Source organism: Vanessa tameamea, chromosome 14 (assembly GCF_037043105.1).
Source record: "Vanessa tameamea isolate UH-Manoa-2023 chromosome 14, ilVanTame1 primary haplotype, whole genome shotgun sequence".
Taxonomy (NCBI): Eukaryota; Metazoa; Arthropoda; class Insecta; order Lepidoptera; family Nymphalidae; genus Vanessa; species Vanessa tameamea.
The window spans coordinates 12,643,233-12,666,432 of NC_087322.1; the positions used below are offsets into that span (position 1 = coordinate 12,643,233).

The 23,200-nt window shown below is 34.5% G+C and overlaps 1 protein-coding gene across 1 annotated transcript in view; it reads left to right on the forward strand.

Annotated features, from left to right (window-relative positions):
* The first annotated feature begins 12,786 nt into the window (after positions 1-12,786).
* Positions 12,787-23,200, forward strand: part of LOC113395995 (junctional adhesion molecule C-like) — a 121,977-nt gene continuing 111,563 nt past the window's right edge. Inside the window, exon 1 of the mRNA XM_026633760.2 lies at positions 12,787-13,070. The gene's annotated coding sequence lies outside the window, so the exon portion shown is untranslated. The remainder of the gene's footprint in view (positions 13,071-23,200) is intronic.

Consider the following 23,200-nt stretch of genomic DNA (forward strand, 5'->3'; position numbering starts at 1 on the left):
CGAAGTTGAGAAGCAAGAGTTAATTAAGAGCTCGGGTGGCATAATTAAGTACTGACCACTTAATAGCGTCGCCGTGATTTGCATTCGTACGCTGATAGAGAACCGGAGGTGACACTGAACGGAAATAATGCATCTTAGGTGAAAGTCACTGGTCAAACATGGGCCTTTTGTGTCCTGAATAAAAAATATAATTCAGGCAAATGGATCAACGTATGATAGATACCGTCTATAGTCTAATAGACATACACAGATAAGGACTCCAAGACTCGTCAAATCGCCAAATCTGCAGTGACTAAAAAGCTTTGAGAAAACTTCATTCGATTTTCGAGTTAACAGGCATATTAGTTTGGACAATTAACTTACTATTCGAGTTCGTTCATTGTACAGTGTTTGTGCGTAGTTTATAATAATCATTCTTTCCGTAGACTGTTTTGTTTTGTTTAAGTTCAGAAACTTAAAAGAGGAAAAGGTAGCTAGAATAACAAATTCAAATCTATTTACGTCATATTGTATTTCAACATTAACGAAATTTGTTTACTAGACTATTAATTCTATTTATTTGTAAATAATTAACACTACTGCTGTAAACAAATAGTACAAACAGAAAAATACTGATGTAAACAATATTAATTTAAGAATTAATGTTTAATATTATTGAATGTTTTTTGGAATATATTATATAAAAAATGTATAAATTTTCGTTGGAAAACGATAATATTTAGTAGCAAATTGTAAACAATCACGGTATTTTTATTTAATTTAAGAGTCATACTGGCAAATTGGCTAATGCAATGGCCGAAGGCAATGGCACTGTAAGAAATATTAATCATTCCTCACATGATCAACGCACCACCGACCTTGAGGGTCAAGACTTTGTCCCCAGTGCCTGTTGTTACACTAGCTCGCTCTTCCTTCAAACCAGAACACAACAAATACTACTGCTACCACTAAATATCACTGTTTGGCGGTAGAATATGTGACGAGACGGCGCTACCCACCCAGGCAGGATTGCATGAAGACCTACCAACAAGTAATAAGTAAGCAGTTTTACTTTTCGTTAAATATATTAAGAAACGACAACACCACGACATTGAGAGATTCATAGTTACAACAGCAGTGCTAATCCGTGAGCTCGCTAGTTTGATACGCGAGTTATTTAATCGTTCTAATTAGTATGATCAATGTGATATATTCGTTTCTGTTACTTCACAAGTGTTCTACGTTATTGTGATAAAACTTGGCCACATCCTCAAAACTAAAGGAGTAAACCTTAGCCAAAGGGTTCCAATAATATCTCCTTTCAGTACAGAGGTTTCTAGTGCACATTGATTATAGTTATCTAAGCCTTTTTAAAAAAGATTATTGCTTGTGACCACTTTAAAAAATATAAATTAAATTTAACGGAAATTATAATGCAATTGTAGTAAGTTGTTGTTGTAATATTAATTATACAAAAACCAATGCGAATTTAAATACAGAGAAAATTTAAGTTTAAAAACAGCAACGAAATATTTTAACTGGAAGTAGTTTTCTTCAGTCGAGATAAACAAGTGGTCATTTAACTCGAGTTGCGGGCGCCTTATATATGTCCCTGTTCCCGAGTTGGCAACTTTCCGCAGGTGGCCTCGCGCCCGCTCGTAATCCTGAAGCTGATAACACCGAGCACTGCCACTAATTATATTAAGTTCCACTAAAAAGCACAGTTTGCTCGAAAAGTGTACTCGAAGAAGTGTAGAAGATAGGGCACTTTACACTCAGAGGTTTTATATATTTTATTTGAATAACAATTAGATCGTTTTGATTACATACTATAATTAAATACTATTGAAAAGAAAAATTGAAAAACCATATTTTTTTTATTAAAAGGTAATATTAGAATTAAGACGGCCCTGAGGAGGATGGAAACCAGGATCGCCTGGCACTACCGAGCGCACTAGCGAAGTTTTGAGTGAGAACACCTTAGCACGTGAGTACTAAAGGAGGATTTTTCAAAATGTATCTCCTAAATGGGTATCTCGATTATATATGATGTTCCAAATATAAAATCTGTATTCAGGCTTCTGTTCATTGATGATGATTGATGAACTTCATTCCTAAATTCATCACCCAAGAGGATGAAATTAGGAATGAAATTCTTCTTTTTTAATGTCTGAAATATGGAAATTGGTGTCTTTGTCTTTAATATTATAGATGTAGTGTTCTTGAATCAGCCCTTAAGAGGTATGAAATATTGCCATTTCACATTTTAGATTGGAGTTTAAAAGTAAAAAATCGGTGGTTCGGTTAGGTTAGCCGGATTTTATCAGGTCTGAGTTGTTTCTTTTTGAACCCGTGGTCGAATTTTACAATAAATATGAAAGTCTAATGATTCTATGTCTTATAGAGATTTGTATTTAATTTTGTTACACGGCTACAGTATCATAAAGTTATTATAAATTTCGCGGGTAGTATTAGAAAGTCCATAACTTATGCACCAGAAACACTCACAAAAATCATATTTCCTTAAAGATCTCAATATTTTATTAAATGTGTTTGGTAATATGTGATGTTTTGATGAAGGTTTTTTTTATTAAGACAATTAATATAGGTAAAATAATTTTTCTTGACTCTTAGCGATCCCTGGAAAAATTTAAAGAAAAAAATTGTCCGAAATCGAAACGAAGGTAGGAGAGTTGCCGGAGGCAATTCACATAAAGGCACCTCGCCGTAATCTAAGGTATTATACTGATACTAAAAATGTAAATGATTAATTATTTATAAAAAAAAAACCATCGTCCGTATAAAATGACTTTATTGCAAATATTTATTTATATTTAAAGTAATAAAATAATGTTAGTGTCGGTATTGACGCCACGATTCTGAGTTGCGGTGATATTAAATATTTGCGGTCTACATCGTCTCGGCAGCGCCTGCGGTTATATTACTAGTATATTTTTTTGTTTCCTTTGTTATTACTTTTATGGATGGTATTGTACAAGAGAAATATCGAGTATCGATTTATAGATCAGAGAAGTTATATACACGTGTATGCTATAAATTGACAAAATTCAATAATCTAATTTAAAAGTATTTACAAAGCTAAACTAGCAATATACTGTCCGACTACACTAGCGAAGGCTTAGAACATTAGCCACGAGAATGCTAGTGGCATATTCTCGATTAATGAAACAGAAAGAAGACTAAAGTAAAATAAAGAGGAAACAATTAAATAATTGACTTAACGTGTACTCAACAAATACTAGAATAACACAAAATTTTATAACGAATCAAAAATTAAGTTAAAACCTGGCTACGAAAAAAATATTATTGCCTGTCAACTCACAACAACTTACAAGTGCATTTTAATTGAATACAAAGTCAAGCCGTGGTCGTGTGCCATCAGAATATTATATTTTTGAATTTGCTCACTTAGAAAAAAATATATATTTATGTTTTAACCAAGGAGCTCAAATCTTCCAGAGGGCTCCATATTTCATTTAAAGTAACCTCATTTAGCTTATTACCTGTGAAAGATGAAGACGTTTCCAACGATATTTAATTTGTTAAATTCTAAAAGGTAGTTACGTTACGCAGGAATATATAAACATGTACCAGTTGGAATCATATACCCTCCTCATATGTCCTCCTAGTCGCGTAAAACGAAAACTTAATTCTAAAAGAATAAACAAAAAAACAGTTTTTCATTTTCAAAACAAAAATATGTGAAAATGAGCAATCCTTGCAGTAGTCCCAAATATTGTGATAGCTGGCATCTCACCCTGGAAATAAGCAACATTAAACTTATACGGACTCACAAAATATGTGGGTACCATCTGAGACAACACAATCACTGTAAGTGCGCGTTGTTCAAATCAAATAGCGTGCGCTTTCCCGGCTTCCTGTTACACAGTTCCGTCCCATTCACGTAATCAATCCCACGGCATACATGAAAGCAAGATGAGAGATGTCACATGTCAATAACTTAACAAACCAATCAAAATAGAGTCATCTCGAATGGGCTAGGTATTTTATAAGATCAATCCAATGGCAAGAAACTCAGCAGGTTACCCTCAAATGCGGATTGTTAAAAAAATTAAAATAAGCGTGTTCGTTAGTCAACCGATCACCGTAAATTCCTCAAGTTTGTCTTTTGTCTCATTTTCAAAGCCGCGTATTGCTTTAACTTAAATTGAAGTTGTTACTTGGAGTTCTTAATTTCGGTATAGTTGGAGTATTGTACAAAATTTTCTTACGAGCTTCAGGTTTTTTTAGGGTATCGTAGAGTTCTTGTTTATGTATCCGTCTGTCAAGACCTTTTTCTTTCGCATGGAGATATCAAGTTGAATTTAATATCAAATACTTAAACCTAATCATCAAATTTCTTGGATCAGTGAAAACATTTTTTTTTAAGTCAACGCATGCAAAAGATCTGGCCATCATCCCGCTTATTTTGACATTCGCAAAAGAAAGGAATCAAAACGTAAAGGGTGCGTCTGTATATTGATCTAAATCTTGAATTTTGGCAAGAAGTAATGTGTAAAGAGGAAAGTCCATACACCGTAAAAATGTAATGAGCGGCGTAATAACATAGCGACAAGGTTATACAGAAACCCCTGTGCCAGTCGGTATCGTATTTGGCAGGTTTTCTTTAATTTTATGGTTATTATTTTAAATAATTATATTTAAAAAAAAATAACCATTTCGAACAATATATTTTAAATATATTGTTCGAAATGGTTCTTAAGTTTTCAACGAACTTTTACGCGTCAATATCCGTAAACTTTACGGGGTAGCATTCATTCACAAGATAACAATAATGTTTCTGTACAGATAAAGTTTATAGTTGTCGTTATTTCTGAGGCGATGTAGAATAATTCATAAGAGCTTGGAGCAAAACTGAAATTAATATTTTATTGATACAAAATTTCTGTTCTGAGTAGAAATCGAAGCGGTTACCATGAGAGCCACCATGACCCAGAGGCTAAAACTGGCATCTGTAGAGCATGGGGGTGGTTTGAATACACTGTTTTTAGATAAATTAAGCCGACTACCATAGATTCTCAATGTGCCTTAGTTATATATATATATATAGTTTATGCTCAGTGATGAAGGAAAATATTGTGAGGAAACCTGCACGAATCGCATGAAAGTATAGCACATGTGTATACACCGAACCAAAGTGTGTATACACTTTGTAGCAGCATGGTGGAATGAACTCCGAGCCTTCTCAAGGTTAATATTAACATGTAATATTTCATTTCAACCTTTACCCAGAGGGTTTTCATTTTTGAACGCACACATATACTTGCTTGATTAAATATAAAGTAATTAAGTTAAACAAGAAATGTAAAGGTATTCGTTTATTGAAATGTATTTGTAGAGAATCGTCGCGCAATACATCAGGTTTAATTCAATGTTATTATGTTGTAAGCAAATTGAGCCGCAAGCAATTTACATAAATGGCGTTAGCTCGAGCGCCGAACCGAAGGAATAACACTGTAAATTGACTTAATAAGACCTCAGTAATTCATTGGAAATTAGAACGCCGTCTCGGTCTGAATGTGTCAACAGCAGAAATCACTGTTCAGGGCGAAGCCCGAGGTCTATACAGCACTCCACGATACTAAGATGAAACAGACAAACAAACATATAAATCCTCATTTTACTTTATTTGAAAATTATGATTCGATGAAACTGTAAAAAGCTTAAACCATTTTTTTTTAATACAAATTTATTTTCCGTAAACAAGTGTTCATGTTAATTGTTGCTTATCGTTTATTGTTTGTACTTGCTGTTTATCTTTTATAGCTAAATAAAATTCAAGTTGAAGGCACCCTACTGTAAATAAATACGCAATTATATTAATATTTAAAAGTTTCACTTTTTAATAATTTGAGTGATATTTTTATAAGCGTTTTAATATGTACGTGTGGATCAATTAGTCCAATTGAACTTATCACTAATTATATTGTGTTTTGCTTTAAATGGTGAGCCAGTATAACTACAGGTACAACGAATATAACAACTTAGTCCTCAAGGTTGATGATGCATTGGAGATATAACGATGGTTAATACTTCGTAGTCTTTGGGCAGTGGTGTCCACTCAACATCAGTGCCTTCAGTTTTGGCTTAGAAATATTTATATTAAAATGTCGCACAGAGGGGCTGTGTAATAGATGAATTGTTTTGGAGATTGTAATTTATGCTCTTATAGCCGAAACTAACTCTCAGAATTTGAATTGAATTGGAATTCGCTGGGCTTATTTCTGATTACGTTGTAAAGCTTTTTTTTTTTTTCTATATATAAAAATAAATTATCAACCACGTGAGGCTCGACAGATGTATAAAATCGAAATAAATGAATATTGAAAGTATTTATACTCATAGAACACTTAAAATCCTCCTGCCCTTATCCCAATTTTACTTGGGGTCGGCGCAGCATATCTTCTTCTTCCATACTTCTCTGTCGGACGTCATCTCACAAGTAACATTCTTTCTAACCATATCATCTTTCACACAATCCATCCATCGTCATAGAAAGCTTATAAATAAATATAATGTGCAATAAAATAAATGAAATATAGTTTTTTTAATAAAACAGATTCGAAAATTTTTATGTACACCTTGAAATTGCCACGATAATATTGTGAGTACGTGTGAAGGCTGATTAGATAGAAAATGTAGACACGATCTTCAGATCGCTCGACCAAAACCAATGCAGAGTTTATGCAGCTGTATAACATTCCTTAAGAAATAAATCTTTACTTTTACATATATTCACACAATAACAGTCTTTCAATCCATTTGGTAAAATTGTGTTACACTACGTCAGCAATGGAACGTTGTGAGCTTTGATTCGAAAAATCCAACTACAAGTACAACAATGACAATGACTCCATGTCCACTCAGAACGCATAAGTTTTTGCCCGATCGAGACTTCGGAGGGTTTGCTTTCATTTGAATGACAATGGCAGCGCAATCGCGCCGGTGGTCGCGAGACTCCGGACTTGTTCCCAACTGTCGCTCGCGGCTCCTCAGCCGTTAGCCCGCTCCATTTACTTCGCCGGTTGACTCCCGCCAGCGTCGATCCGGTTAATTTAAGTTCCCAGCGTCTTAATAATTGGTTCGCCCATTACTCATTCATACACTAGGTCTATTCGAAAGACGCGGTATTGTGCCCCTGACGTTAACTTCGGAAATTGATAAGGAATTCCATTATATAATATTAAATTAGGTCTCTTGCTGTGATTCATTAATTATACCATACAAATGACGGAATTGCTTTCTGATTGTTTTAGCGGCGCGGAATGTCTTTGTTGGGTTTAATTTTAGCAACTGTCAATTAGTGATACGTTACGTTAACCGTCGCGGTGTAACCTCCCACTTGATGTGATTTTATGCTTCAGTAAATTATAATACAAAATGATCGAATACTAAGGCTCCAAGAATCTTTAGTAAAACTTTAAAAGATCCGTGTCTTATTCTATTGTTACTTTTTTCTTATGAACGTTTTTTAGAATCTACATAGTGACAGACTTAAATGGGTGTTAATATAAGTCAAAAAAATATGATCCTACGACAAACACGTCGTACAGGGCGGATCTTTTGAAATGCGCAATATGGTAAAGGCCACCCTCCAGCGGCGCAATCTTTAGGGTAATGACCTATTTGACACGTCTTTCAATTTATTTATAGATTTGTCAACACTCGCTAAGCGCCCTGCGTGTGAAACTTGTCAGATTGTCAACGCTTGCACACAAATATAATAGAAAAATGTAATTTTAGAAAACTTTAAATTAACTCGATTTAACTATGAGCCTGCACGAAAAGTAAAACGCAATTTTAATAATGGGACTGAATGGATGTTATTAATTAAAATGTAACCGAAGAAATACGATTTTATTTTAATTACATTTAGTCATGTAAACGACTTAACTGTAGCTGAATGGTACGTTTGATAAATAAACACTTGTGCATATGTTCGTTCATTATACTTTCGGTCTGACGTCGCAAGTCTCTGTGTGTCCCACTTTGTTAAGAATCTTTTGAACGGTTGCTTTTTATTTATATATTTATGTTACAAAATATACGATTATTCTATCTTTCCTCTATGTTAGACACAAGTTTATCTCGGACGATCAATTATAAATCAACATTAACATGCACAACCAAAAATATTACAATAACAGAACAAGGTTGTTCTTTGTACACATAAAATAATTAATAAAAATATAAAATTAAAAATCGCGTCCTCTAGTATGTACGAAATATAATCATAATTCCTCCCACTCCAGATAAGTTATCAGAAAAACGTCAAAAGTAAGTTAACGTATTCAAGCTTATCAGCTGCCAGCATAATTAATTTCCTTGGCGTATTTAAATACTAACTGAGCGCGCCGGCTTCGCCCGGGTACAGATGTAAAAATTAAAACGTCTTTTTACAAATTAAATCATTATGTAGCGTCGTTTTTCCTAAAAGACATAAGCCCAGCAGTGGGACATTAACGGACTGTTACTTCGCGAAAGATGAATTCTTTTGCGAGAATGCCAATAAATTACTAAAGTTTGTGATTAATGCGTGTGTAGTGAGGACGCCGAGAAATACGTCACATTCAGACATTAAGTTATTAAATAATTTGCGCGCGAATGGCACGCGCTCTCACGCGAAAATCAACGTATACTTACCTTTATTATAAGTGTCGCAAGATAATTTGATAATTCGAATTTTCGCGAAACCCCTAGAGATATTGCGAAGACACAGATAATTGGACAATGGTGAAAATTGAATGTTTCTTTACATTTTTTAGCTCTGACTCTATATGGTCGAGTCAGTCTTAACCCTAGAGAGTTTTTTATACAACTAAAGGCGCGTAGGTGCTGCAGACCCCTTAGCACCAACGGCCACCGAGTTTAAATTGTTAATAAACAACCAAATTTTAAGATTTGATTTCATCAATATCACAATTGTCTAATTTTTATCAGAGTTTTCTACGTCATACACATTCCGTAACATTTCGATATTGTCGCACGTATATAAAGTGCTGACCAAACTGTTAATCAAAGTTCTTATATTAACAATGTATTAACTAGAGACAAAAAATAATGCATAACTTTTTTAAAACACCATTGGTACTGTGCTCTGTGCCTGCAATATCGCCGGCTCTTCAAACCGAAACACAACAATATTACGTTGTGCTGTGTAGCTAAATAAGTAATGAGTTGGTGTTCAGCGCGGCGGCGCAGGATATGCAAAGCTGAGGCGTTGCGCCACCTACCGGGTCAACTTTGAAACATTCTCAATACACGCAAATAAAATAATCGATATCGGTCCAACCGCTTAGGAAGAGTTATTTACAGACACACGTACAGAAGATTTATATATAAAAATATGTTGATTATTGTTAACCGACACTATATTTTTATTTTTTTACTCCACATTTATTAATTGGATTTCTTTCAGGATAAATTATTTCAATAACTATCCGTTTCTTCGTCACGTTGACGGGCACTCCACGATGATCATATTGTTTTTGAGAAAAACAATTATGAATAAAGTTTTACAAATTATTAACAATAAACTTTTAATTAATTTTCATAGTAGCGTCACACATATTGTGTTCCCGACTGAACACATCACAGTAACGTGTGTGCAATAGGAGGTATTTATAATTATTTATAATAAATAGACTAGAACGACTGAAGTTTAGGTAAGAAGTGTTAAGTTGTAAGGCTTGTTTCAACAAGTTTCGTCGAAAGCAGTCTCTTCAACGAATGTTCATGGTATTTGTTCATATTAACTTCGTCTATAATCCTCTTGGAAACAAGTCTGCGTCAAAATAAATACCACTAATAGTTTGATTGTCATAATGATTATTGAATTATACGATATACGGGAGTGCACAAACTGCACTATCTTTTATAAAAAAAAACTTGACGTAGAACCAACCCAGGTCCGTCTCTAAGACCATTCCTAGAGAGCTGCACGTTAGGCAGTCTTTTAATTTTTAAATAATATAAAATTGGATTTTATTGTTATTTTTTGTTACTATTATTTGAATATTTTTTTTCATAACTGTTTAATGATTGAGTACAATCAAATTACATTTTATAATGAAGTCGTTGAAAGTTTCTTATAGCGCGAAATGGCGTATTGTGACTTATGCTGACAAAACTATAAAATATCAACTAAACGAGTATATTATGTTGAATTATTATTTCCACAACCGAAAGAGTTCGGAGATCCGACACGAGTGGAGGAATATAAATAACAGGATCGCTTTTATATGCTAAGGTAGAGAATCAATCGCAATCGATATCCTAACCAGGCTTTCATTCCAATATGGTATGTAACTGCATGAAACATGTCTATGGGCGGTGGCCGCGGTGGCCCGTCGGCTAATATATATAATAGAAAAACGTGCGTATTAATTACGATTGATCCACATGCGGCAAGATTTCATCCAACACATACAGATAAAGACATACTTATATATAATTTATAAACTCACTATAAACTTAAATCACAATTAAGGTACCGGTAACAGACATACTAGACATGAATGGTTACTACAAGTGATGTTGCATTAAAATTTAATTTTTAAGCTTGTCCTTGTTGTTTCAATTAGTCTGTTTAAAACTTGATTGGACGAATCAAAGAATATATTGTACAAATCGAGAGTTTATTGCTAATAGTATTCTCTACCAGCCAGCTTTAGGAAGTTTAGATTAAAACGTCTCTTTGACGCGGATAAGACTCGCACTGAAAACACACACCGATAATTTGAGGCTGCCTAGCGATCTAAACAGTCACAGGATCGATCCTGACCCCTTGGGCTATTGTCGTCCTCACTCCTAACACAAGCTTTAAGCTTTAAAGGAGGAGCTTAAGAGGAATATTAGTAATTCTTGAATTTGATTGGGAAATTGACTACTATTCTTATAGAAAAAAAATATTTATTAAATGAATATGTAAGCAAACCGACTTAAGCGTACATAATGTAAAGGGCAATGACATTTAAGAATATATTTGTAAACAAAATAATATTTGTATTAGGAAAGCAATTTATAAATATAGGAAATAGGAATGACCTCCAGATTACGCCACGCGCCAGCCGCGGCGCCACGAGTCCCAAAACATATCCAAACCTAAACTGCATAAAATTATCTGTCAAATAATGGCAACTTCATGTAGATTAAAAAATATTAAAAGATTTACATCCTTCAAACTCATCCAGACACCCTTCTTATAAAATACAACATTAGTTCTGCTTAAGTTTCAGCTTAGATATGTTTTCATCTAGTAATTTTATGATTTAATAACAAATGCAATTTCTCTTTAATGGCCATTCGATTCCAGTTTTTAACTGAAGCATTCAATTAAAACTTAAACGATTAGATTAGAAACATTGTGTACTCCGAGACGAGGTCTTGAAGTGTTGTTGGTAATTTAGTTCAGAATTAACCGTCATGACATCGGCTCTTAAAAGAACAAAGGGGATCACAAAATATCCCACTAACAAATTGACCAATAAAAGAAAAAGCGTGATTTCCTTGGAGCTCAAACTCGCGCGAAGTTACAATTGTTGTCGGATTGTTTTTTAAAGTATTCTCCTTGAAAAGGGACGCCAGGACAAAGGGTGGGGGTGTGAAATAGGAAGTGGTTCACGGCGACCAGGGACGTCGGGGCCCCCGAATGGTGCAAATGAAGCGGTTTTATTCGTTAATCCGCGACGTCCTCGCTGATGTGATTAATCCTTTGTGATGGATTATTTATTAAATTCGGTTTAACTTCAGTTCGAATTATCAAGTTGAAATCAAATAACAAGTATAAGAATTTATCAATAACAAGTGCCTTGTACCGGCGCTGCGAATATTGAATTATCTTCTTCGCTTTAACGAAATTACGGTGAAACGTGACAGTTAGCGTAAATAAAGGCGTCGATTTATTAAATGTGCCCCGGCCTCACCCCGACCCAGCGGAAACTTGTTAAGACTGCGAATACTTGTGAGGGCATTAATTGCAAACTAGATTACCCTTCTTGGCCCTTCGACTTTCCCGTAATGGGCGCGAGGGTAGATCACATTCCGACGGGACTGAAACGAGTCGTCTTCATCTCGTATAAACACGCTCTAAATTTCAGATTCAAGATTTAGACAAGAAATTGCGTATCAGCACTGCCTTACATAAATGGATTCCCAAATCCTTACAATATCCAATCGCGTAAAAGAAATGCGCGAAATTAAATTCCGAAGCGTAGCGATTTGTAAGGGTAACCGGCAGCGAACCGCGGCGCCAGATTAGTGAGCCCGCTTCCCGGCGCTCCTCTAATAAAGGCGCACGCCTTCCGACTGTCGGCACAGTTGCGCTTTTGTTTATAAAACTATCGCTTAAATATAAAACGACGATAACTCGGCCGATATTTATTGTGGCCAGGTAATTGTATTGTTATGTGGGTGTAAATTGTTAACTCGAGTTGAAAGAATTTATAAAAGGGCATGGAATTGGCCTGGCATTTGACCGGATTGCTTTTCAATTTCGTCAATTTTCGAGACGAAATCTGTGATTTCCGTCCGTGGGCCCCGCGGTTATGTATGGGAGCGGAACGATTCCGGAACTCGTAGCGAGCTGAAGCTCGGGTCGGGCACACCGGAAAATTGAATTTCAATGTCACAACAGTGCAGATGTAAAAATGATCGCAGGCTCGGGGACGATCGTTTGTTCGGGTGCGCGCGTCGCGGGCGGGCGTCGCGGGGCGGGCGGGCAGCGAGGGTGCGCGCGCCGCGGGGAGGCGACGGCAGCGGCGGCAGTGTCCCGGGCCGCCCGCGCAGAGCGCACGTGAGGCGTTTCAAGAATTATCTTCAAAGACTCGCGCGTGATCGTGTCTGTGTCGCAGTGTGTGCTCAATGTGGAAAGCGAAAAGCGCGCGCGGCGTGACGCCCGCGCACCTCCGCGCTCACTGAGCGGAGACAAAGTTACAGTTCGGCACCCGTTTTTAAGTTCCACTGTGACGTAGACGGAAGCGGACCACCAACAAACTGCTGATAGTGAAGCGATGTCGTTAAACCTCTGAAGCTCGTGTTCGTATTGCTAAGTAAGTTTCAACTTCTGATTTTTTGTGCTTACATAAGGACTGTGTACGACTTTTAAGTGTCAGTGAGGGTAGTTTCTCTTATAATCCTGAAAGCGGACCGTTGGCCACGAGTTATTTCTTATCTCACTCGAAGCCGCCGGAGCGGCCGTCAAAGACTCCACAACAATAAAGATAAGATCGGACCCATAAACTTTCACAGACCGATCTTACTTAGTTGACAGAACGAGGTAGGTTTTTAAAGTAGACATTTCTATTTATAGTATACTTGTACACTTACATAATTGTTAAATATACAATAAAAATTATTTAAAAATAATAAAATCATTTCTTACATAAAAAGCATTTATTTCTTGCCGACGGAATTCAAAGCGAATGATATCCTGGTGGCTGAATTAATAAGGCGAATGTCATCTCCAGCGCGGGTAAAAAACACGTCGAATCCCAAGTAAAAGTTTACGGTCGGTTTAAAACGGACATTAGACGAGTGCGCTTAGATAACAACCTGAATAAAACATTAAATTCTCGAGAAAACCTACTCTATTTGATTAACGTTGTAATCGCTAGCGAAGATCCTCCGCAAAACAAGAAGATCAGCTCCGAGACATTGCGGGGACATTAGTAGATGGGCATTAGTGGTGCTGCGTCAAAAAAAGTGCTCCTAGTTTATATATTTTGAATTAAATTCTATTGTTTGCCTTTAATGTACTGATTTATAACGTATGATTGTTTTTTATAACGTTAAGTTATAATAATACTTTCCGTATTAATATTTTATTTCAATAAATTGAATTCTATATTCGATAGATAGTTCATGTAATATAAATGATTACAGGCTCTTGTAACTTAAATAACATGGTCAGCAATGTAAAGAATTGTTAATGTACATTCTATAACAATTTCTTCGTTGACACGTTACCCCTTAGACAGGCAATTTGCATTTGGTGTAAGATTTTAACGGCATAACGAAGTTATCCAACTTAATCGTATTTAGTAATAGTGATGTGATTATTACCTATTATAAAGGCATTAAGCTTTATAGTTCGATTATTAACAGTGAAGCTTAAATTACCGTCATCTTATGGAATACTTTGAGCTTTATCGAAGTTGAAGGACTATGAAAGAGCAGTTGAGGCGACGACAGAATTGCTTTACCGTCGCTCGAATGGGATTAGCCCTTTCGAGGGACGCGATAAACTAATATGCGGAGTGGAATGGGTTTCGAATAACCCTATTTAGTGCGCGGTCGAAGGCTTTCTTCGCAGAACGTGTACTCGCTCCGCTACTCCACTATTACCCGAAACATTTCGCATTCAGACCCTCTACTGGTGATTTAGAAAGACCCAAACTATCGGCTTTCGAAGCGAAGATTGAAATAAAACCATTTCTGCGGATTTTGCTTTCTTTGTTGTGAAGTTGAGACGCCTTGAAGTTAATAGTTGAGCGTCTCCTGAATTTTTAACGATGCTGATCTCGAGTGATTCAAAATATTCTTTTAAGGAAGTGAAATTGTCGGACGGTTGGCTTTCTTTTAAGATTAAAACATATAAATAGCGGTTTTTGTTAAAATATTTCAAATATCATTGTGAAATTCAGCTCGCATAAAATATAATTTCAATATGATACTTCAAAAATCTCGTCCCCAGAAGTGGGTCGAAGGTTCAAACGGCTTCCGTTATAGCTTTGTCACCATAACATATTCATGTGGACGCTCGTCGATCGCTCCCTCGAGCCCCGATAAGCTCACCCGCGATACCATTCGTGGCCCTCTGCTTTATAGCGCGATTTACTTGCCCACGATAAAGTTATGTTTGCGCTAACCCTGATGCTGTCGGATGTTTTTATATCCACTGTGTTAGCGATTCATAAATATATTGATCCATCAAGTTTTGTTATGGATATCATTCAGAGCAAAGATTTTCCTGCTTTATATCTGATTTAATAATAATAAATCAAGCGTAAAAAATATATCTTTATTTCTTCATTTTATAAAAATACGGTGATTTAGATAAATGCAATTTGGGAATACGATATAATATTAGTGCTTATGTACTAGTGCTTAACTCAATATGGATTGATAATTTTTAAACTTTGTGTTTGAGAAGATTAAAATCAATTTCAATTCTCAATCAACATTGCATTTATGAAATGTACATTAATTACACTTTCTCATTGATTTGTAAAAATCTTCAACAATAAAAGTATTTTCTTTTATGACAATTCAACGTTATTTTTAAATATCGTACAACAATGTTTAGGCTCTTTTCGTTTTAAGCTTTTTCATAAAATGTGCTAAACGTTGAACATTATTAGTTTTAACATATTCAAAGATTACTAATGAACTTTCGTGGTTATATTTTGGTTAATGAGGAAAAACTCTATAATATAATTCCAATTCAGTTATTTTATCTTGGTAAATCAATCCGACCCTTTTTTGCGATCGGATAGCTGAAATATCACGATGACATTTCAGAATCATAGAAATCCGACATTAATTTCAAAGATTATAGTCGTTAAGATCCGTTTGTCGGTGATCAAAGAAAATATCGAGTCATTGTTTTTATCGAGCGAAATTCTATTGAATTTCTGACAGCTTTGATGAGCTGTGAAGGGAAACAACCACCGGCACAAAGGAGGGAAAAGCGTGTTGTGTGATCGTTCTACAGCCGATAAATGATTATCATAGTTTTGAAACCCCGAAGGTCTCATTAGTGACCGTGTCACGTGAATGTTGCAGCTAGGTATCGATCCATGGACTTTTATAATTATTTGTTCATTATGTGCCAAAAAATAATCACCATATTAATTCTATATAGTGTAACACCATAGGAGCATATTTTTACATTAATGGATGTGTTAAAAAAATTGTGGAAATTTAGCTTAAGTTGTCCAGTATTTAGAATTTTATTTTGAACCGCAACCGGTTCAATGCTAGGTGAAGGAAAACATCGTAAAATATGCGTAAATTCATTTTTAATAAAATATTTTTTTAAAACCGTAATATTTCATATTCTAGAAGCATATAATTTATGTACCTATTGGTCGTTTAGTTTTTGATATGCACGCAGATGCAATAATTAAGACAGCGGTCAAGTGAGAACAGTTTATATGAATTCAGATCGTTTGCACTATTCGTTTGTTTTGTGTTTTCGCGTATAATCGTACCAGAGATCGTCCACACACGACGCTGACGGGCGACGGCGCGGTGTCGCATACCCGCGAGTGTAATGTAGTAACGTCAGTAAGTGCCCACTTATCCAGCCGCCCTCGTGAACCTTTGAATTATTCAGAGAGTGATACAAATTTCGTTTCATTGTCAACGCAAATTTGCTGATTAAATAGTTGCCGATTTTGTGTTAGTTTACAAAATTGGGTCAGAAAATTGACGCGGACTAACTGGCTGCCGGCAAATATTCGAGAAGTTAACGTTTATATGTTATTTATTACAGACACAAATGCTTATCATTTTAGACATTTTAGTTTCAATTTAATTGTCGTCATTAATCGTTCGCTTGTTAAGTTTATATTAATTATCTCTTTGGAAGTCACTAACCGATGAACGTCCTTTCTATTTTAAAAATATCGCTTAGTAAATGGATAAGAAAATATGCATCGCCAGTGTTAATGTTGATACGGTTTCCATTGAGGAGAAAAAAAAAGCAGTAACCCCTAAGCTCTAGCTCTAGCTTCTAGTGTCTGTTGGTTTTAAATCGAAACTAAAAAAGAAATGAATACAAACTTCACTATATTAGAAAGCTATTTACGAAAAAAAAAAAAAATTCTTAAACTAAAATAATAAAAATATAGCATTTTAAACTTCTGGTATTACGTTACGTTAAGAAGATCGGAAAAATTCCAGTATTATTTAAAAGCACTAAAAGAAAGGCAGTTCTCCCTGTATTTATTTGTAACGTAGCTTTAATTCTTTCAGGCTTATATAAATTCATAAATTTTAAATGTTATTAATAATAATAATCTTTTTAACTTAATTATTTGCACCTGTGAGTACTGAAAGGCTTTACGAACGAAGTGAGTGCTTAGCGCGGGATTACTATGATTAATTAAAATATCTGTGAAATAAGTGTATTTTATTACAAACATTTACTCAAGCCGAGCCAAAAGTAAGCTACGACCCTGGAGTTACATCTATTGGAATTACGACATACTGAGTTTACATTTGCATTCGGCGACACATTTTAAAAACTACATATTAACACGATAACATTTTGTTTTAACATAAAATAATCCATGATAAATTGAAAGCAAAACTAAACTTGGTGGTAGAGCTTTGTGCAAGTCCGTATGTGTAGGTACCACTCATCAGATATTATACCATCAACCAAACAGCAGTGGTCAGTGTTGTTGTGAGCCAGTGTAACTACGGACACAAGTGACAAGGATGTTTGTTCCCGGGGTTGGTTTAAAATAAGTTTTTTCTTTCAATCTTTAACTTATTCCAATACAAATATATGACAAATAAATATGTTATGTCGAGGTAATGTGTCGTGCGGAAAATATACTTGCAGATACGAATGTGCGTGAATTATCAACTTCGTCTGATCGAGCAAGTCATCTTGTTTTCTTCTTTTCGGTAAAACAAATAAACACGTTTAAGTAAATCGAATAAGACACACATAACGTGGGTTTATCTGTAACTCAAATTATATTATTTATAGGTACATTTAAAAGGACTGAAATTCATGTTTTTATTTATTTCATTGGATATTAATTTATTTATAAAATATAATTAAAGAAAACCTAATATGATTTTTTTTATACTTTACGTTTTTTTATTAATCCTTAAGGTTTGTAATTATGAAATATATCCTCCATCTTTAACAGTAGACAATTTTAAAAGCCCAACGCTGATGTTACACTACTGTTTATTGCATTTAATACATTTTTTTATGAATGCACTGAATCAAATCAAATAGATATTTAATTTAAAAACCATGCACTATTTTGATATTCTTAAAATCTGAAACTTTTGAATGCATAAAATCTAATGTAAATAATCGTGTAAGCCAATTCAAATGTATTAAGCAATATATCATGAAGCTGCAAGTATATCGGTAAGTATGAGTGTTCCCTGACCACAACAAACAGCAGACCATAACCATGTAAACAATAACCATGAGTCGCGTTATTCACAGAACAAGTAAATCATTACATATCACATAGTATAAAACAAAGTCGCCTACCGCATTCTGTCCCCATGTATCCTTAGATCTTTAAAATTACACAACGGATTTTGATGCAGTTTTTTTTAAATGGATAGATTAATTCAAGGGGAAGGTTTATATGTGTAATACATGCACAATATAGAGAAACACTGATTATTTTAGAGGTTTCTGAAGTGACGTCGTAAATAAACATATTTTTTGCGCTTACGTTGCAAACGCTGGTGGAACCCTACGAGATAAATGAAAATAATGTATTACAGTATTGTACACCTTAAAAAGATCTTCAAAAAGTTTGTGATGGTATGTTTATCTTTTATGGATAGCCCACAACGACCATTTTTTATCCTTTACTGTTTACGAGAAATAATGGCTTATTTACGAAGCAATTTTAAGCAATACAACATGAATCCTTATCCAATTAAGTACGTTAAATACATTGTGAATTTAATATAGAAGAATATGGCTCTTTACAGCATGTAATTTAAATGAATATTTTCGAAGATATTACAGATTTAAAACGCACAGTCAAAGCGGTTGGTATTGTCTAATGACTTAAAAACTGTGAACGTTGTAAGACATTCTGTAGTACATTTAGTATCAGCATTGCACCCGCGCGGAGCCGGGGCGGGTCGCTAGTTGTTGAATAAAAATAAAATATTTTTCATTTAATTGTAAATCAAATCATGTAGTTTCAAGATCCATCAAATGTTTTTTTGTCAGGTCTGAAGTACCTCTTTTCATTCCGGCGGATTTTGATGCTTAATAAGCAGGTGTGATGTTTTCATATAAAATAGAGAGTTTTACTTTAAGACGTTTGGATAACTAGTGGGAGCACCAAGTTGGTAGGCAATTTGTAGTGTTTTGGACTGTTCTTTAAAACTGTCTGAGAAACAACTTAGTCCTACCTTACAAAAAAAAAATACCCTTATTCTGGTTTATTACTTTACAAAACATTTTGTATTTTTTTGCTTTCAATAGTTTCATATGACGCCCAAAGACTTGAAAGCTGTCATTTTAAGTTCAATAATTTGCCGTAAATATTCTTACCTTTATAGCATATACCTATTTAGGTACTTCCGCTTGAGCGATCCCACCGGTTAGTACAAAACGTATACTCACCCGTGAATAGAACGTACGTACAGACAGACATAAAGATAGAAAGTAGCGAAACTTACGAGATAATTTATTTCAAATATAATTTACATAAGGCAACTTTAAGTGGGATTACTTTTAGCAATTTCGGTGTGTGACCGTAAAATCTCTAAGAAAATAAGGTTGGAAAAACGTGAAATCAGTTCGAAAAACGTTTCCCTCGCTTTGAGCGCGGTATTATCCGACGTTTCCCAAGGATTTTGCCGAGGTTTAGGATTCAAATATGGGGCGATAGAAAAACAGATCGAAGTATGTACGCTGGTAACATATTTGTATACAGCTGTATGGAAGACGATCTTTGATGTTTTCAGTGGTAAAAGAAAATAAAAATGATACGTCAAAAGATCTAAAGATTGAATATATTCAAATAAGCCTTCAGTCAATAATAAAATACGTACAATAAACAGAGAAAACATTTTAAGGAATCCTTTTTTTTATAATGCAGGTAGATATATTTTTAAATTGTCTTTCATACCATAGTTTTGTTGTTTTCGACTAGTGGTTTATAGGTCAAATTCAACGGTCATTCGTTGCTAACAAAAATATTAATTTGTAAGATAAGAAAAACGAAGACGACAGCTTGTCATCATTGCAATAAAAAAATCCAAATGTCATTATTTTTTCACTTTGACATGACGTGTGTTGTCATTGGCCGCATGAACGTAAGTAGTGAACGTGTCATTCTATATAACGATATAAATGCGGGTGTTAACCGCATGGTTTTATGTATATTTTTTATTAATACAATGTATTTCTAATGTCTACTTTTTAAAAAATTAACTGCACTCTTTATCCGTTTAAGCTTTAACTGTACCAAATTACTCTTCAAAGCTTTTGCTTCGCGTATGTGGGTTCGGGTGGTTTCCAAGCGAACAGACCTACAAACAGACACAAACTGTGTATGTAATATTTATCTCATAAATATCTACAAAATAATAGCAATAGATTTATTTTTCGCACATTATTTATGGATTGAGAAGTCGCGGTGTTTGAAACACTTGAATCTTAACCGATGATCAAATCCGGCAAGCATCATAACAATCATAATTTTAATTTGTGTATAAAATTCATCTCGTTCTCGACAGTAAGGGAAAATATCGCGAGGAAACCTGCATGCTTCGATCGAAAAATTACCGTTATGTGTGTACACTACGGTAATTTTTGGTGTGTACCAACCCACAATTGACTCTTTAAAGAGAAGAGGCTTTAGCCCATTACGTCTGTTATAATTTTAACATTATCCGTCCTAATTAAAATCAATAACATATTAATGTGAAACGTATTTTGTAAATATGAAACATCATTTTTTTTTCAATTTAGAGTAATATTTTCGGATGTATTACAGGTTGTTGAGTAAACTTGTAAGAAATACTGTCGTGAGCCGCTGAGCTGTGTTGACACAACACAGGCAGGCGTAACGTAATAAAATGTAGTGTAATATGCTCGCTTTGATACTCGTTATATATATGATTATAATATTTGTTTGTATCTTATTTCAAATATATATTATTTAAAATATATGTACGTATTTAACACATTACAAAATTCGTAGTGGATCGTCTTTTGATCGCATTTCATTTTTCAATATCACTTCAATAGTCAATTTTATATCTTACGAGTAATTTCTTCTAACCTTCGCGTTAGAATATTTGAAAACGAAAATTCGCTGGTTTCTACTACTAAAGCAATCGGACTTTACATATATAATAATAGCTGCTACCCGCGCGGGCATCGTCACTGGGCATTCAAGATAAAAAGGGAAGGATTAACGGAATTACCAGCCTATAATCTTCCGACGATTCCGCGTCGATTGGTTATACCCTCACGCCGATACGTTCAGTTATATACACGTGATTGACGCAAAAAGAAAAAAAAATACAATATATACGTATATTAAAATAGATACAGTAACGTAATATATATAAACTATAATATAAATAAACTTGTAACCCCCACTTTCCGCTTGCATACGGTAAAGAGAACGCTTGGGCAATGGTGTACGCATATATAATAAGATACCGGGAAATGTAACCAATTTACCATTTACGAAATTTAAAAGTTTATTAAGACTAAATTAGTAAATAAGTCTTATTATTCATTAAAAGAGTACTTTTTAGAAAAAAAAGCCTGGATTTAGGCTCGGGTTCCATCACAGGACATTCATTATTGTAAAAAAACATTATTGTAAATCTGTTTATTTGAAAACAGCAACTATGCGAGTTTCTTGCCGTTTCTTCTCGCTGGAGGCTGCTTTCCGAAACGGTGGTAGTATTTTAATATCGACGATTCAAATACGCTTCGTTGTGAAGTTTACTTGAATAAAATTGATTTGATTTGATTTGATTTAATAAACTGATATATATCTATACCAAATAGGCATACATTCTACTGCCAAGCAGCAATACTCAGTGTTCTTGTGTTTCGAATTTAAGGGCGAGTGAACCAGTTTAACGACAGGCATAAGGGAGATAACATCTCGATTCCCAAGGGTTACAAGGTGTACACTGGCGATTTAAATGATCATTGATATTTTTACAGTGCCAAAGTTGATGGCCAGTTACCATCAGGTTATTATACAATACTCCATAGCTACTGATAATATAATAACTAGTTATATATAACACGCTTATATGCCTTATATCTACATTACGTACATATTATATTTATAATGAGATGGTAAAATAAATTATAAAATCAAAGCTATTTTTAGAAATTTTCGAAATTCCCTCAATATAGGATTTACCTTCTATGCTAACTACGCTTTCTAAACCGAAGTTTTGCATGCGTTTATAATGTTATGTCTTGAATTTCTTATTTAAGACGAACTTGTGTATGATAATATAAGCTATTTCCACTTGTAATGATAGTTAATCGGCAATCCAATAGGTGACATTTACATTTATTTATTACTTTTCAAAGTTAATTTAACTTAGGGCAACTTTCTTAATTATTTTGAACCGAGCGAACGGAACAAAAACCATGCCACCGAAATCAATAAGTAGAATAACACGAAGTCGCTCTCTGGTTCTGTCTGTGTCTCTGTTACTACTTCTAAAACACTAAATTGATTTTAATGCGGTTGTCACTTATGGGAAAAGCGATAGATGAGGTAGGTTTGACTATGTCATATTATTTGTTAAATTGTAAGTATCTTATGCGAAATGGCTGAACTGTGGAGGTGTTTTATCCAAAAACCGGTTTTCATATCCTTACATAGTTAATGTTGGCTAAATCTTAGGAGATGCGTCAAAACATTGTAATAAAATAATCTTTGGTCTTAAAAAAGTTTACCGACGAGTCTCCGTTTACTTGCGTCTATATTTTAAGGTAAATTCGTGATGACTATTTTGATCTATTACGAATTAGTAAAGAGCTATATTAATTACTCGATTTTGAATACGTAATCCGTCTACAAATTTCAATCCACGTGTCACAGTAAAATTACAACTCAAACCAATTATGTATAAACATTATTTTTCATGAAATATTTAAGTAAGACTGTCAAGTTGGAAACCTGATGGTAAGTGCCTACCACCGTTCATAGAAATTAGCGCCGTAAGTAATTTAAATTCCTTACCTCGCCAGTGTACCACCAACCTTGAGAACTAAGTTATTATGTCCCTTGTACTTGTAGTTACAAGGACTCCCTCAACCTTCGAACCTCCCGTCTTTGATACATCGGAGTAGCTTTACTCATCTTTCATACTCAGCATAAATCATCTCAAAACATGATGTAATATGCGTAAATAAATTCGAAGATATTTTATACAAACCTAAACAAATTACAACATAAATAAT